The following is a 17,519-nucleotide window of genomic DNA, read 5'->3' on the forward strand; positions in this document are numbered from 1 at the left end:
GACGCTTTACTAACACTCTCCCCACTTGGAGAGTCAGTGCCTTTAACCTCCTGTTTGGCCCAGTTTGCAATTTCTGCGGAAAATGAACAGGAATAGGGAGAACCAATGAGAGACTAGCTGGAGGTGTCTGGACAGGTAAATTTAACTCTCATTTCCCACCAAGAAGAGGAATTAACCAAAGGCTCAGCGAGCCATGCCGGAACAACACTAGGGCCTGAAGCAATCCTGCGGTGTTGCGGCCAGCTCACAAGAAAGCGAGTTGAAGAAAGGAGCTCAGGGGCCCTGTAATTCACACACCTGCAGAGTTCTAAATGACAGCTATCGTCCAAAAATATATTGAAGTAAGTCTGCCAAGAGGACTTGAAAGCGGGGCAGAATTGCAGGAAACCGATTTCAGGAGGTAGACTGGAATTGCATGTAAAGCATAGGAAAAGAGGCAGAACGTCCACAATGATGCACTTGGCCAAAAAGGGTGTATGCGTTTTTTCCTGAATATATTCAGGAAAAAACGCATACGCCCTTTTTGGCCAACCAAGCAAGCTTGCAAAGGAAATCTGCACTACAATGAAGTCTCACTGCCCCCCGGTCAAAAGGGCCATCTGAAAAAAGAGTAAAATCCAGAAAGGCAGGACAGGCCATGGAGAACTGGGAGCCTTGTTATGCTGATGGGCGTGATGTAAATTGCCAACAGCCACTCTGGAGAAGTGTATGGTGTTTCCTGAAACATCTAAGAAACAAAGCAACAGAGCCTAGGGCACTTCCACTTATGGTCCTATAGCTTAGGGAAATTAAAATCAAAAAGACACAGCCACCCCAAAGTTTGGGACGGCTCTGTTTACAAGAACCTCGTTTCCTGTACAAGTTCAATATTGCAGAAAGCGAAAAATGGATAAAGAAGTTGTGGTACTAACGTACAATGCAATATCACTCAGCAATGAAATCTCTGTCATCAGGCCCATAGCAGCATAATGAGTGGATTCAGGTACGATGATTCTAAGTGAAATATGTCACACAGAAAAAGAAACATCATAAGATATCACTAATACACGGAATGTAAACTTGGCTACACAGGAACTGAATTACAAAACAGAATAGGGTCTCAAATGTAGAAAACCAACTTATGCTTGCTTAAGGGGAAAGGTGAGTTGGGGTGCTTCATAAAACCAGAGATTGAAATTAGCACAGATACCTTTCCATAAGCCAAATATGTAATAGACAAGAGCTACTGCTTTCTCAACGAAGTGGACTCAACACCCCATATTAACCGCCTAAGAATATACCTGACTAGTAAGAATCTTAAAACCTATGGATTTATATGTCTCCGAAAGAGAATCAAGCGTGTGTACAGCGGCATAAACGCAGCAGTGATAGGATTGGTGAGGTTCGGTGAGCAAATGCAGACCCTTTGAAGTCATATTGCATGGTACCCATTCCATGGTTCTCAACTCTCCAGGTTTAAGGGATTCTTCCTTCAGCTAAAACATGCATGTGGAACCCAGAGTATGATCCACCGTGTGATCGGGAAACGTGTTCAAATGTGTCTCAGTTTTCGTCCCCTGGTACTCGGGTGCAACATTCCAGACGCTTTACTAACACTCTCCCCACTTGGAGAGTCAGTGCCTTTAACCTCCTGTTTGGCCCAGTTTGCAATTTCTGCGGAAAATGAACAGGAATAGGGAGAACCAATGAGAGACTAGCTGGAGGTGTCTGGACGGGTAAATTTAACTCTCATTTCTCACCAACAAGAGGAATTAACCAAAGGCTCAGCGAGCCATGCCGGAACAACACTAGGGCCTGAAGCAATCCTGCGGTGTTGCGGCCAGCTCACAAGAAAGCGAGTTGAAGAAAGGAGCTCAGGGGCCCTGTAATTCACACACCTGCAGAGTTCTAAATGACAGCTATCGTCCAAAAATATATTGAAGTAAGGCTGCCAAGAGGACTTGAAAGCGGGGCAGAATTGCAGGAAACCGATTTCAGGAGGTAGACTGGAATTGCATGTAAAGCATAGGAAAAGAGGCAGAACGTCCACAATGATGCACTTGGCCAAAAAGGGCGTATGCGTTTTTCCCTGAATATATTCAGGAAAAAACGCATACGCCCTTTTTGGCCAACCAAGCAAGCTTGCAAAGGAAATCTGCACTACAATGAAGTCTCACTGCCCCCCGGTCAAAAGGGCCATCTGAAAAAAGTGTAAAATCCAGAAAGGCAGGACAGGCCATGGAGAACTGGGAGCCTTGTTATGCTGATGGGCGTGATGTAATTTGCCAACAGCCACTCTGGAGAAGTGTATGGTGTTTCCTGAAACATCTAAAAAACAAAGCAACAGAGCCTAGGGCACTTCCACTTATGGTCCGATAGCTTAGAGAAATTAAAATCAAAAAGACACAGCCACCCCAAAGTTTGGGACGGCTCTGTTTACAAGAACCTCATTTACGGTACAAGTTCAATATAGCAGAAAGCGAAAAATGGATAAAGAAGTTGTGGTACTTACGTAAAATGCAATATCACTCAGCAATGAAATCTATGTCCTCAGGCCCATAGCAGGATAATGAGTGGATTCAGGTACGATGATTCTAAGTGAAATAAGTCACACAGAAAAAGAAGCATCATAAGATATCACTAATACACGGAAGGTAAACTTGGCTACACAGGAACTGAATTACAAAACAGAATAGGGTCTCAAATGTAGAAAACCAACTTATGTTTGCTTAAGGGGAAAGGTGAGTTGGGGTGCTGCATAAAACCAGAGATTGAAATTAGCACAGATACCTTTCCATAAGCCAAATACGTAATAGACAAGAGCTACTGCTTGCTCAACGAAGTGGACTCAACACCCCATATTAAACGCCTAAGAATATACCTGACTAGTAAGAATCTTAAAACCTATGGATTGATATGTCTCCGAAAGGGAATCAAGCGTGTGTACAGCGGCATAAACGCAGCAGTGATAGGAATGGTGAGGTTCGGTGAGCAAATGCAGACCCTTTGAATTCATATTGCATGGTACCCATACCATGGGTCTCAACTCTCCAGGTTTAAGGTATTCTTCCTTCAGCTAAAACATGCATGTGGAACCCAGAGTATGATCCACCGTGTGATCGGGAAACGTGTTCAAATGTGTCTCAGTTTTCGTCCCCTGGTACTCGGGTGCAACATTCCAGATGCTTTACTAACACTCTCCCCACTTGGAGAGTCAGTGCCTTTAACCTCCTGTTTGGCCCAGTTGGCAATTTCTGCGGAAAATGAAAAGGAATAGGGAGAACCAATGAGAGACTAGCTGGAGGTGTCTGGCCGGGCAAATTTAACTCTCATTTCCCACCAGGAGGAGGAATTAACCAAAGGCTCAGCGAGCCATGCCGGAACCACACTAGGGCCTGAAGCAATCCTGCGGTGTTGCGGCCAGCTCACAAGAAAGCGAGTTGAAGAAAGGAGCTCAGGGGCACTGTAATTCACAAACCTGCAGAGTTATAAATGACAGCTATCGTCCAAAAATATATTGAAGTAAGGCTGCCAAGAGGACTTTAAAGCGGGGCAGAATTGCAGGAAACCGATTTCAGGAGGTAGACTGGAATTGCATGTAAAGCATAGGAAAAGAGGCAGAACGTCCACAATGATGCACTTGGCCAAAAAGGGCGTATTCTTTTTTTCCTGAATATATTCAGGAAAAAGCGCATACGCCCTTTTTGGCCAACCAAGCAAGCTTGCAAAGGAAATCTGCACTACAATGAAGTCTCACTGCCCCCCGGTCAAAAGGGCCATCTGAAAAAAGTGTAAAATCCAGAAAGGCAGGACAGGCCATGGAGAAGTGGGAGCCTAGTTAGGCTGATGGGTGGGATGTAAATTGCCAACAGCCACTCTGGAGAAGTGTATGGTGTTTCCTGAAACATCTAAAAAACAAAGCAACAGAGCCTAGGGCACTTCCACTTATGGTCTTATAGCTTAGGGAAATTAAAATCAAAAAGACACAGCCACCCCAAAGTTTGGGACGGCTCTGTTTACAAGAACCTCGTTTACGGTACAAGTTCAATATCGCAGAAAGCGAAAAATGGATAAAGAAGTTGTGGTACTTACGTACAATGCAATATCACTCAGCAATGAAATCTATGTCATCAGGCCAGTAGCAGCATAATGAGTGGATTCAGGTACAATGATTCTAAGTGAAATAAGTCACACAGAAAAAGAAACATCATAAAATATCACTAATACACGGAATGTAATCTTGGCTACACAGGAACTGAATTACAAAACAGAATAGGGTCTCAAATGTAGAAAACCAACTTATGCTTGCTTAAGGGGAAAGGTGAGTTGGGGGGCTGCATAAAACCAGAGTTTGAAATTACCACAGATACCTTTCCATAAGCCAAATATGTAATAGACAAGAGCTACTGCTTGCTCCACGAAGTGGACTCAACACCCCATATTAAACGCCTAAGAATATACCTGACTAGTAAGAATCTTAAAACCTATGGATTTATATGTCTCCGAAGGAGAATCAAGCGTGTGTACAGCGGCATAAACGCAGCAGTGATAGGATTGGTGAGGTTCGGTGAGCAAATGCAGACCCTTTGAAGTCATATTGCATGGTACCCATTCCATGGTTCTCAACTCTCCAGGTTTAAGGGATTCTTCCTTCAGCTAAAACATGCATGTGGAACCCAGAGTATGATCCACCGTGTGATCGGGAAACGTGTTCAAATGTGTCTCAGTTTTCGCCCCCTTGTACTCGGGTGCAACATTCCAGACGCTTTACTAACACTCTCCCCACTTGGAGAGTCAGTGCCTTTAACCTCCTGTTTGGCCCAGTTTGCAATTTCTGTGGAAAATGAACAGGAATAGGGAGAACCAATGAGAGACTAGATGGAGGTGTCTGGACGGGGAAATTTAACTCTCATTTCCCACCAAGAAGAGGAATTAACCAAAGGCTCAGCGAGCCATGCCGGAACCACACTATAGCCTGAAGCAATCCTGCGGTGTTGTGTCCAGATCACAAGAAAGCGAGTTGAAGAAAGGAGCTCAGGGGCCCTGTAATTCACACACCTGCAGAGTTCTAAATGACAGCTATCGTCCAAAAATATATTGAAGTAAGGCTGCCAAGAGGACTTGAAAGCGGGGCAGAATTGCAGGAAACCGATTTCAGGAGGTAGACTGGAATTGCATGTAAAGCATAGGAAAAGAGGCAAAACGTCCACAATGATGCACTTGGCCAAAACGGGCGTATGCGTTTTTTCCTGAATATATTCAGGAAAAAACGCATACGCACTTTTTGGCCAACCAAGCAAGCTTGCAAAGGAAATCTGCACTACAATGAAGTCTCACTGCCCCCCGGTCAAAAGGGCCATCTGAAAAAAGTGTAAAATCCAGAAAGGCAGGACAGGCCATGGAGAACTGGGAGCCTTGTTATGCTGATGGGCATGATGTAAATTGCCAACAGCCACTCTGGAGAAGTGTATGGTGTTTCCTGAAACATCTAAAAAACAAAGCACCAGAGCCTAGGGCACTTCCACTTATGGTCCTATAGATTAGGGAAATTAAAATCAAAAAGACACAGCCACCAGTAAGTTTGGGACGGCTCTGTTTACAAGAACCTCATTTACGGTACAAGTTCAATATCGCAGAAAGCGAAAAATGGATAAAGAAGTTGTGGTACTTACGTACAATGCAATATCACTCAGCAATGAAATCTATGTCATCAGGTCAGTAGCAGCATAATGAGTGGATTCAGGTACGATGATTCTAAGTGAAATAAGTCACACAGAAAAAGAAACATCATAAGATATCACTAATACACGGAATGTAAACTTGGCTACACAGGAACTGAATTACAAAACAGAATAGGGTCTCAAATGTAGAAAACCAACTTATGCTTGCTTAAGGGGAAAGGTGAGTTGGGGTGCTGCATAAAACCAGAGATTGAAATTAGCACAGATACCTTTCCATAAGCCAAATATGTAATAGACAAGAGCTACTGCTTGCTCAATGAAGTGGACTCAACACCCCATATTAAACGCCTAAGAATATACCTGACTAGTAAGAATCTTAAAACCTATGGATTTATATGTCTTCGAAAGAGAATCAAGCGTGTGGACAGTGGCATAAACGCAGCAGTGATAGGATTGGTGAGGTTCGGTGAGCAAATGCAGACCCTTTGAAGTCATATTGCATGGTACCCATTCCATGGTTCTCAACTCTCCAGGTTTAAGGGATTCTTCCTTCAGCTAAAACATGCATGTGGAACCCAGAGTATGATCCACCGTGTGATCGGGAAACGTGTTCAAATGTGTCTCAGTTTTCGTCCCCTGGTACTCGGGTGCAACATTCCAGACGCTTTACTAACACTCTCCCCACTTGGAGAGTCAGTGCCTTTAACCTCCTGTTTGGCCCAGTTTGCAATTTCTGCGGAAAATGAACAGGAATAGGGAGAACCAATGAGAGACTAGCTGGAGGTGTCTGGACGGGCAAATTTAACTCTCATTTCCCAACAGGAAGAGGAATTAACCAAAGGCTCAGCGAGCCATGCCGGAATCACACTAGGGCCTGAAGCAATCCTGCGGTGTTGCGGCCAGCTCACAAGAAAGCGAGTTGAAGAAAGGAGCTCAAGGGCCCTGTAATTCACACACCTGCAGAGTTCTAAATGACAGCTATCATCCAAAAATATATTGAAGTAAGGCTGCCAAGAGGACTTGAAAGCGGGGCAGAATTGCAGGAAACCGATTTCAGGAGGTAGACTGGAATTGCATGTAAAGCATAGGAAAAGAGGCAGAACGTCCACAATGATGCACTTGGCCAAAAAGGGCGTATGCGTTTTTTCCTGAATATATTCAGGAAAAAACGCATACGCCCTTTTTGGCCAACCAAGCAAGCTTGCAAAGGAAATCTGCACTACAATGAAGTCTCACTGCCCCCCGGTCAAAAGGGCCATCTGAAAAAAGTGTAAAATCCAGAAAGGCAGGACAGGCCATGGAGAACTGGGAGCCTTCTTATGCTGATGGGCGGGATGTAAATTGCCAACAGCCACTCTGGAGAAGTGTATGGTGTTTCCTGAAACATCTAAAAAACAAGCAACAGAGCCTAGGGCACTTCCACTTATGGTCCTATAGATTAGGGAAATTAAAATCAAAAAGACACAGCCACCCCAAAGTTTGAGACGGCTCTGTTTACAAGAACCTAGTTTACGGTACAAGTTCAATATCGCAGAAAGCGAAAAATGGATAAAGAAGTTGTGGTACTTACGTACAATGGAATATCACTCAGCAATGAAATCTATGTCATCAGGCCAGTAGCAGCATAATGAGTGGATTTAGGTGCGATGATTCTAAGAGAAATAAGTCAAACAGAAAAAGAAACATCATAAGGTATCACTAATAAACGGAATGTAAACTTGGCTACACAGGAACTGAATTACAAAACAGAATAGGGTCTCAAATGTAGAAAACCAACTTATGCTTGCTTAAGGGGAAAGGTGAGTTGGGGTGCTGCATAAAACCAGAGATTGAAATTAGCACAGATACCTTTCCATAAGCCAAATATGTAATAGACAAGAGCTACTGCTTGCTCAACGAAGTGGACACAACACCCCATATTAAACGCCTAAGAATATACCTGACTAGTAAGAATCTTAAAACCTATGGATTTATATGTCTCTGAAAGAGAATCAAGCGTGTGTACAGCGGGATAAACGCAGCAGTGATAGGATTGGTGAGGTTCGGTGAGCAAATGCAGACCCTTTGAAGTCATATTGCATGGTACCCATTCCATGGTTCTCAACTCTCCTGGATTAAAGGATTCTTCCTTCAGCTAAAACATGCATGTGGAACCCAGAGTATGATCCACCGTGTGATCGGGAAACGTGTTCCAATGTGTCTCAGTTTTCGCCCCCTGGTACTCGGGTGCAACATTCCAGACGCTTTACTAACACTCTCCCCACTTGGAGAGTCAGTGCCTTTAACCTCCTGTTTGGCCCAGTTTGCAATTTCTGTGGAAAATGAACAGGAATAGGGAGAACCAATGAGAGACTAGCTGGAGGTGTCTGGACGGGAAAATATAACTCTCATTTCCCACCAGGAAGAGGAATTAACCAAAGGCTCAGTGTGCCATGCCAGAACCACACTAGGGCCTGAAGCAATCCTGCAGTGTTGCGGCCAGCTAACAAGAAAGCGAGTTGAAGAAAGGAGCTCAGGGGCCCTGTAATTCACAAACCTGCAGAGTTATACATGACAGCTATCGTCCAAAAATATATTGAAGTAAGGCTGTCAAGATGACTTGAAAGTGTGGCAGAATTGCAGGAAACCGATTTCAGGAGGTAGACTGGAATTGCATGTAAAGCATAGGAAAAGAGGCAGGACGTCCACAATGATGCACTTGGCCAAAAAGTTCATATGCGTTTTTTCCTGAATATATTCAGGAAAATACGCATACACCCTTTTTGGTCAACCAAGCAAGCTTGCAAAGGAAATCTGCACTACAATGAAGTCTCACTGCTCCACGGTCAAAAGGGCCATCTGAAAAAAGTGTAAAATCCAGAAAGGCAGGACAGGCCATGGAGAACTGGGAGCCTTCTTATGCTGATGGGCGGGATGTAAATTTCCAACAGCCACTCTGGAGAAGTGTATGCTGTTTCCTGAAACATCTAAAAAACAAAGCAACAGACCCTAGGGCATTTCTACTTATGGTCCTATAGCTTAGGGAAATTAAAATCAAAAAGACACAGCCACCCCAAAGTTTGGGACGGCTCTGTTTACAAGAACCTCATTTACGGTACAACTTCAATATCGCAGAAAGCAAAAATGGATAAAGAAGTTGTGGTACTTACGTACAATTCAATATCACTCAGCAATGAAATCTATGTCATCAGGCCCGTAGCAGCATAATGAGTGGATTCAGGTACGATGATTCTAAGTGAAATAAATCACACAGAAAAAGAAACATCATAAGATATCACTAATACACGGAATGTAAACTTGGCTACACAGGAACTGAATTACAAAACAGAATAGGGTCTCAAATGTATAAAACCAACTTATGCTTGCTTAAGGGGAAAGGTGAGGTGGGGTGCTGCATAAAACCAGAGATTGAAATTAACACAGATACCTTTCCATAAGCCAAATATGTAATAGACAAGAGCTACTGCTTGCTCAACGAAGTGGACTCAACACCCCATATTAAACGCCTAAGAATATACCTGACTAGTAAGAATCTTAAAACCTATGGATTTATATGTCTCCGAAAGAGAATCAAGTGTGTGCACAGCGGCATAAACGCAGCAGTGATTGGATTGGTGAGGTTCGGTGAGCAAATGCAGACCCTTTGAAGTCATATTGCATGGTACACATTCCATGGGTCTCAACTCTCCAGGTTTAAGGGATTCTTCCTTCAGCTAAAACATGTATGTGGAACCCCGAGTATGATCCAACGTGTGATCGGGAAACGTGTTCAAATGTGTCTCAGTTTTCGTCCCCTGGTACTCGGGTGCAACATTCCAGACGCTTTCCTAACACTCTCCCCACTTGGAGAGTCAGTGCCTTTAACCTCCTGTTTGGCCCAGTTTGCAATTTCTGCGTAAGATGAATAGGAAAAGGGAGAACCAATGAGATACTAGCTGGAGGTGTCTGGATGGGCAAATTTAACTCTCATTGCCCACCCGGAAGAGGAATTAACCAAAGGCTCAGCGTGCCGTGCCGGAACCACACTAGGGCCTGAAGCAATCCTGCGGTGTTGCGGCCAGCTCACAAGAAAGCGAGTTGAAGAAAGGAGCTCAGGGGCACTGTATTTCACAAACCTGCATAGTTATAAATGACAGCTATCGTCCAAAAATATATTGAAGTAAGGCTGCCAAGAGGACTTGAAAGCGAGGCAGAATTGTAGGAAACCAATTTCAGGAGGCAGAGGGGAATTGCATGTAAAGCCTAGGAAAAGAGGCAGAACGTCCACAATGATGCACTTAGCCAAAAAGTGTGTATGCGTTTTTTCCTGAATATATTCAGGAAAAAACGCATACGCCCTTTTTGGCCAACCAAGCAAGCTTGCAATGGAAATCTGCACTACAATGAAGTCTCACTGCTCCCCATTCAAAAGGGCCATCTGAAAAAAGTGTAAAATCCAGAAAGGCAGGACAGGCCATGGAGAACTGGGAGCCTTGTTATGCTGATGGGCGGGATGTAAATTGCCAACAGCCACTCTGGAGAAGTGTATGGTGTTTCCTGAAGCATCTATAAAACAAAGCAACAGAGCCTAGGGCAATTCTACTTATGGTCCTATAGCTTAGGGAAATTAAAATCAAAAAGACACAGCCACCCCAAAGTTTGGGACGGCTCTGTTTACAAGAACCTCATTTACGGTACAAGTTCAATATCGCAGAAAGCAAAAATGGATAAAGAAGTTGTGGTACTTACGTACAATGCAATATCACTCAGCAATGAAATCTATGTCATCAGGCCAGTAGCAGCATAATGAGTGGATTCACCTACGATGATTCTAAGTGAAATAAGTCACACAGAAAAAGAAACATCATAAGATATCACTAATACACGGAATGTAATCTTGGCTACACAGGAACTGAATTACAAAACAGAATAGGGTCTCAAATGTGGAAAACCAACTTATGCTTGCTTAAGGGGAAAGGTGAGGTGGGGTGCTGCATAAAACCAGAGATTGAAATGAACACAGATACCTTTCCATAAGCCAAATATGTAATAGACAAGAGCTACTCCTTGCTCAACGAAGGACACTCAACACCACATATTAAACGCCTAAGAATATACCTGACTAGTAAGAATCTTAAAACCTATGGATTTATATGTCTCTGAATGCGAATCAAGAGTGTGTACAGCGGCATGAACGCAGCAGTGATAGGATTGGTGAGGTTCGGTGAGCAAATGCAGACTCTTTGAAGTCATATTGCATGGTACCCGTTCCATGGGTCTCAACTCTCCAGGTTTAAGGGATTCTTCCTTCAGCTAAAACATGCATGTGGAACCCAGAGTATGATCCACCGTGTGATCGGGAAACATGTTCAAATGTGTCTAAGTTTTCGTCCCCTGGTACTCGGGTGCCACATTCCAGATGCTTTACTAACACTCTCCCCACTTGGAGAGTCAGTGCCTTTAAACTCCTGTTTGGCCCAGTTTGCAAATTCTGCGGAAAATGAACAGGAATAGGGAGAACCAATGAGAGACTAGCTGGAGGTGTCTGGATGGTCAAATTTAACTCTCATTTCCCAGTAGGAAGTGGAATTAACCAAAGGCTATGCGTGCCATGCCGGAACCACACTAAGGCCTGAAGCAATCCTGCGGTGTTGCGGCCAGCTCACAAGAAAGCGAATTGAAGAAAGGAGCTCAGGGGCACTGTAATTCACAAACCTGCAGAGTTATAAATGACAGCTATCGTCCAAAAATATATTGAAGTAAGGCTGCCAAGAAGAATTGAAAGTGGGGCAGAATTGCAGGAAACCGATTTCAGGAGGTAGAGTGGAATTGCATGTAAAGCATAGGGAAAGAGGCAGAACATCTACAATGATGCACTTGACCAAAAAGGGCGTATGCGTTTTTTCCTGAATATATTCAGGAAAAAATGCATACGCACTTTTTGGCCAACCAAGCAAGCTTGCAAAGGAAATCTGCACTACAATGAAGTCTCACTGCCCCCAGGTCAAAAGGGCCATCTGAAAAAAGTGTAAAATCCAGAAAGGCAGGACACGCCATGCAGAAATGGGAGCCTTGTTATGCTGATGGGCGTGATGTAAATTGCCAACAGCCACTCTGGAGAAGTGTATGGTGTTTCCTGAAACATCTAAAAAACAAAGCAACAGAGCCTAGGGCACTTCCAATTATGGTCCTATAGATTAGGGAAATTAAAATCAAAAAGACAGAGCCAGCCCAAAGTTTGGGACGGCTCTGTTTACAAGAACCTCGTTTACGGTACAAGTTCAATATCGCAGAATGCGAAAAATGGATAAAGAAGTTTTGGTACTAACGTACAGTGCAATATCACTCAGCAATGAAATCTATGTCATCAGGCCAGTAGCAGCATAATGAGTGGATTCAGGTACGATAATTCTAAGTGAAATAAGTCACACAGAAAAAGAAACATCATAAGATATCACTAATACACGGAATGTAAACTTGGCTACACAGGAACTGAATTACAAATCAGAATAGGGTCTCAAATGTAGAAAACCAACTTATGCTTGCTTAAGGGGAAAGGTGAGGTGGGGTGCTGCATAAAACCAGAGATTGAAATTAACACAGATACCTTTCCATAAGCCAAATATGTAATAGACAAGAGCTACTCCTTGCTCAACGAAGGACACTCAACACCACATATTAAACAACTAAGAATATACCTGACTAGTAAGAATCTTAAAACCTATGGATTTATATGTCTCTGAATGCGAATCAAGAGTGTGTACAGCGGCATGAACGCAGCAGTGATAGGATTGGTGAGGTTCGGTGAGCAAATGCAGACTCTTTGAAGTCATATTGCATGGTACCCGTTCCATGGGTCTCAACTCTCCAGGTTTAAGGGATTCTTCCTTCAGCTAAAACATGCATGTGGAACCCAGAGTATGATCCACCATGTGATCGGGAAACATGTTCAAATGTGTCTAAGTTTTCGTCCCCTGGTACTCGGGTGCCACATTCCAGATGCTTTACTAACACTCTCCCCACTTGGAGAGTCAGTGCCTTTAAACTCCTGTTTGGCCCAGTTTGCAAATTCTGCGGAAAATGAAAAGGAATAGGGAGAACCAATGAGAGAATAGCTGGAGGTGTCTGGATGGTCAAATTTAACTCTCATTTCCCAGTAGGAAGTGGAATTAACCAAAGGCTATGCGTGCCATGCCGGAACCACACTAAGGCCTGAAGCAATCCTGCGGTGTTGCGGCCAGCTCACAAGAAAGCGAATTGAAGAAAGGAGCTCAGGGGCACTGTAATTCACAAACCTGCAGAGTTATAAATGACAGCTATCGTCCAAAAATATATTGAAGTAAGGCTGCCAAGAAGAATTGAAAGTGGGGCAGAATTGCAGGAAACCGATTTCAGGAGGTAGAGAGGAATTGCATGTAAAGCATAGGGAAAGAGGCAGAACATCTACAATGATGCACTTGACCAAAAAGGGCGTATGCGTTTTTTCCTGAATATATTCAGGAAAAAATGCATACGCACTTTTTGGCCAACCAAGCAAGCTTGCAAAGGAAATCTGCACTACAATGAAGTCTCACTGCCCCCAGGTCAAAAGGGCCATCTGAAAAAAGTGTAAAATCCAGAAAGGCAGGACACGCCATGCAGAAATAGGAGCCTTGTTATGCTGATGGGCGTGATGTAAATTGCCAACAGCCACTCTGGAGAAGTGTATGGTGTTTCCTGAAACATCTAAAAAACAAAGCAACAGAGCCTAGGGCACTTCCAATTATGGTCCTATAGATTAGGGAAATTAAAATCAAAAACACAGCCACCCCAAAGTTTGGGACAGCTCTGTTTACAAGAACCTCGTTTACGGTACAAGTTCAATATCGCAGAATGCGAAAAATGGATAAAGAAGTTTTGGTACTAACGTACAGTGCAATATCACTCAGCAATGAAATCTATGTCATCAGGCCAGTAGCAGCATAATGAGTGGATTCAGGTACGATAATTCTAAGTGAAATAAGTCACACAGAAAAAGAAACATCATAAGATATCACTAATACACGGAATGTAAACTTGGCTACACAGGAACTGAATTACAAATCAGAATAGGGTCTCAAATGTAGAACACCAACTTATGCTTGCTTAAGGGGAAAGGTGAGTTGGGGTGCTGCATAAAACCAGAGATGGAAATTAACACAGATACCTTTCCATAAGCCAAATATGTAATAGACAAGAGCTACTCCTGGCTCAACGAAGTGGACTCAACACCCCATATTAAACGCCTAAGAATATACCTGACTAGTAAGAATCTTAAAACCTATGGATTTATATGTCTCCAAAAGAGAATCAAGCGTGTGTACAGCGGCATAAACGCAGCAGTGATAGGATTGGTGAGGTTCGGTGAGCAAATGCAGACCCTTTGAAGTCATATTGCACGGTACCCATTCCATGGGTCTCAACTCTCCAGGTTTAAGGGATTTTTCCTTCAGCTAAAACATGCATGTGGAACCCAGAGTATGATCCACCGTGTGATCGGGAAACGTGTTCAAATGTGTCTCAGTTTTCGTCCCCTGGTACTCGGGTGAAACATTCCAGATGCTTTACTAACACTCTCCCCTCTTGGAGAGTCAGTGCCTTTAACCTCCTGTTTGGCACAGTTTGCAATTTCTGCGGAAAATGAACAGGAATAGGGAGAACCAATGAGAGACTAGCTGGAGGTGTCTGGATGGGCAAATTTAACTCTCATTTCCCACCAGGAAGAGGAATTAACCAAAGGCTCAGCGTGCCATGCCGGAACCACACTAGGGCCTGAAGCAATCCTGCGGTGTTGCGGCCAGCTCACAAGAAAGCGAGTTGAAGAAAGGAGCTCAGGGGCCCTGTAATTCACAAACCTGCAGAGTTATAAATGACAGCTATTGTACAAAAATATATTGAAGTAAGGCTGCCAAGAGGACTTGAAAGCGGGGCAGAATTGCAGGAAACCGATTTCAGGAAGTAAACTGGAATTGCATGTAAAGCATAGGAAAAGAGGCAGAACATCCACAATGATGCACTTGGCCAAAAAGGGCGTATGCGTTTTTTCCTGAATATATTCAGGAAAAAACGCATACGCCCTTTTTGGCCAACCAAGCAAGCTTGCAAATGAAATCTGCACTACAATGAAGTCTCACTGCCCCCCGGTCAAAAGGGCCATCTGAAAAAAGTGTAAAATCCAGAAAGGCAGGACAGGCCATGGAGAACTGGGAGCCTTCTTATGCTGATGGGCGGGATGTAAATTGCCAACAGCCACTCTGGAGAAGTGTATGGTGTTTCCTGAAACATCTAAAAAACAAAGCAACAGAGCCTAGGGCCCTTCAACTTATGGTCCTATAGCTTAGGGAAATTAAAATCAAAAAGACACAGCCACCCCAAAGTTTGGGATGGCTCTGTTTACAAGAACCTCTTTTACGGTACAAGTTCAATATCGCAGAAAGCGAAAAATGGATAAAGAAGTTGTGGTACTAACGTACAATGCAATATCACTCAGCAATGAAATCTCTGTCATCAGGCCCATAGCAGCATAATGAGTGGATTCAGGTACGATGATTCTAAGTGAAATATGTGACACAGAAAAAGAAACATCATAAGATATCACTAATACACGGAATGTAAACTTGGCTACACAAGAACTGAATTACAAAACAGAATAGGGTCTCAAATGTAGAACACCAACTTATGCTTGCTTAAGGGGAAAGGTGAGTTGGGGTGCTGCATAAAACCAGAGATTGAAATTAGCACAGATACCTTTCCATAAGCCAAATATGTAATAGACAAGAGCTACTGCTTGCTCAACGAAGTGGACTCAACACCGCATATTAAACGCCTAAGAATATACCTGACTAGTAAGAATCTTAAAACCTATGGATTTATATGTCTCCGAAAGAGAATCTAGCGTGTGTACAGCGGCATAAACGCAGCAGACAAAGGATTGTTGAGGTTCGGTGAGCAAATGCAGACCCTTTGAAGTCATATTGCATGGTACCCATTCCATGGGTCTCAACTCTCCAGGTTTAAGGGATTCTTCCTTCAGCTAAAACATGCATGTGGAACCCAGAGTATGATCCACCGTGTGATCGGGAAACGTGTTCAAATGTGTCTCAGTTTTCGTCCCCTGGTACTCGGATGCAACATTCCAGACGCTTTACTAACACTCTCCCCACTTGGAGAGTCAGTGCCTTTAACCTCCTGTTTGGCACAGTTTGCAATTTCTGCAGAAAATGAACAGGAATAGGGAGAACCAATGAGAGACTAGATGGAGGTGTCTGGACGGGCAAATTTAACTCTCATTTCCCACCAGGAAGAGGAATTAACCAAAGCCTCAGCGTGCCATTGCAGTACCAAACTAGAGCCTGAAGCAATCCTGCACTGTTGCGGCCAGCTCACGAGAAAGCGAGTTGAAGAAAGCAGCTCAGGGGCACTGTAATTCACAAACCTGCAGAGTTCTAAATGACAGCTATCGTCCAAAAATATATTGAAGTAAGGCTGCCAAGAGGACTTGAAAGCGGAGCAGAATTGCAGGAAACTGATTTCAGGAGGTAGACTGGAATTGGATGTAAAGCATAGGAAAAGAGTCAGAACGTCCACAATGATGCACTTGGCCAAAAAGGGCGTATACGTTTTTTCCTGAATATATTCAGGAAAAAACACATACGCCCTTTTTGGCCAACCAAGCAAGCTTGTAGAGGAAATCTGCACTACAATGAAGTCTCACTGCCCCCCGGTCAAAAGGGCCATCTGGAAAAAGTGTAAAATCCAGAATGGCAGGACAGGCCATGGAGAACTGGGAGCGTAGTTAGGCTGATGGGCGGGATGTAAATTGCCAACAGCCACTCTGCAGAAGTGTATGGTGATTCCTGAAACATCTAAAAAACAAAGCAACAGAGCCTAGGGTACTTCCACTTATGGTCCTATAGCTTAGGGAAATTAAAATCAAACAGACACAGCCACCACAAAATTTGGGACGGCTCTGTTTACAAGAACCTCATTTACGGTACAAGTTCAATATCACAGAAAGCGAAAAATGGATAAAGAAGTTGTGGTACTTACGTACAATGCAAAATCACTCAGCAATGAAATCTATGTCATCAGGCCCATAGCAGGATAATGAGTGGATTCAGGTACGATGATTCTAAGTGAAATAAGTCACACAGAAAAAGAAACATCATAAGATATCACTAATACACGGAATGTAAGCTTGGCTACACAGGAACGGAATTAGAAAACAGAAAACGGTCTCAAATGCAGAAAACCAACTATTGCTTGCTTAAGGGGAAAGGTGAGTTGGGGTGCTGCATAAAACCAGAGATTGAAATTAACACAGATACCTTTCCATAAGACAAATATGTAATAGACAAGAGCTACTGCTTGCTCAACGAAGTGGACTCAACACCCCATATTAAACGCCTAAGAATATACCTGACTAGTAAGAATCTTAAAACCTATGGATTTATATGTCTCCGAAAGAGAATCAAGCATGTGTACAGCGGCATAAACGCAGCAGTGATAGGATTGGTGAGGTTCGGTGAGCAAATGCAGACCCTTTGAAGTCATATTGCATGGTACCCATTCCATGGTTCTCAACTCTCCAGGTTTAAGGGATTCTTCCTTCAGCTAAAACATGCATGTGGAACCCAGAGGATGATCCACCGTGTGATCGGGAAACATGTTCAAATGTGTCTCAGTTTTCGTCCCCTGGTACTCGGGTGCAACATTCCAGACGCTTTACTAACACTCTCCCCACTTGGAGAGTCAGTGCCTTAAACCTCCTGTTTGGCCCAGTTTGCAATTTCTGCGGAAAATGAACAGGAATAGGGAGAACCAATGAGAGACTAGCTGGAGGAGTCTCGACGGGCAAATTTA

At 43.5% G+C, this 17,519-nt stretch overlaps 1 long non-coding RNA gene across 1 annotated transcript in view; it reads right to left on the reverse strand.

The window, feature by feature from the left end:
• Positions 1 to 17,519, reverse strand: part of LOC137217939 (uncharacterized) — a 346,194-nt gene that overhangs the window by 60,720 nt on the left and 267,955 nt on the right. Inside the window, exon 3 of the long non-coding RNA XR_010940338.1 lies at positions 2,492 to 2,573. This is a non-coding gene — a long non-coding RNA (uncharacterized lncRNA). The remainder of the gene's footprint in view (positions 1 to 2,491; positions 2,574 to 17,519) is intronic.

Source organism: Pseudorca crassidens (assembly GCF_039906515.1).
Source record: "Pseudorca crassidens isolate mPseCra1 chromosome 1 unlocalized genomic scaffold, mPseCra1.hap1 SUPER_1_unloc_8, whole genome shotgun sequence".
In the NCBI taxonomy this organism is placed as follows: Eukaryota; Metazoa; Chordata; class Mammalia; order Artiodactyla; family Delphinidae; genus Pseudorca; species Pseudorca crassidens.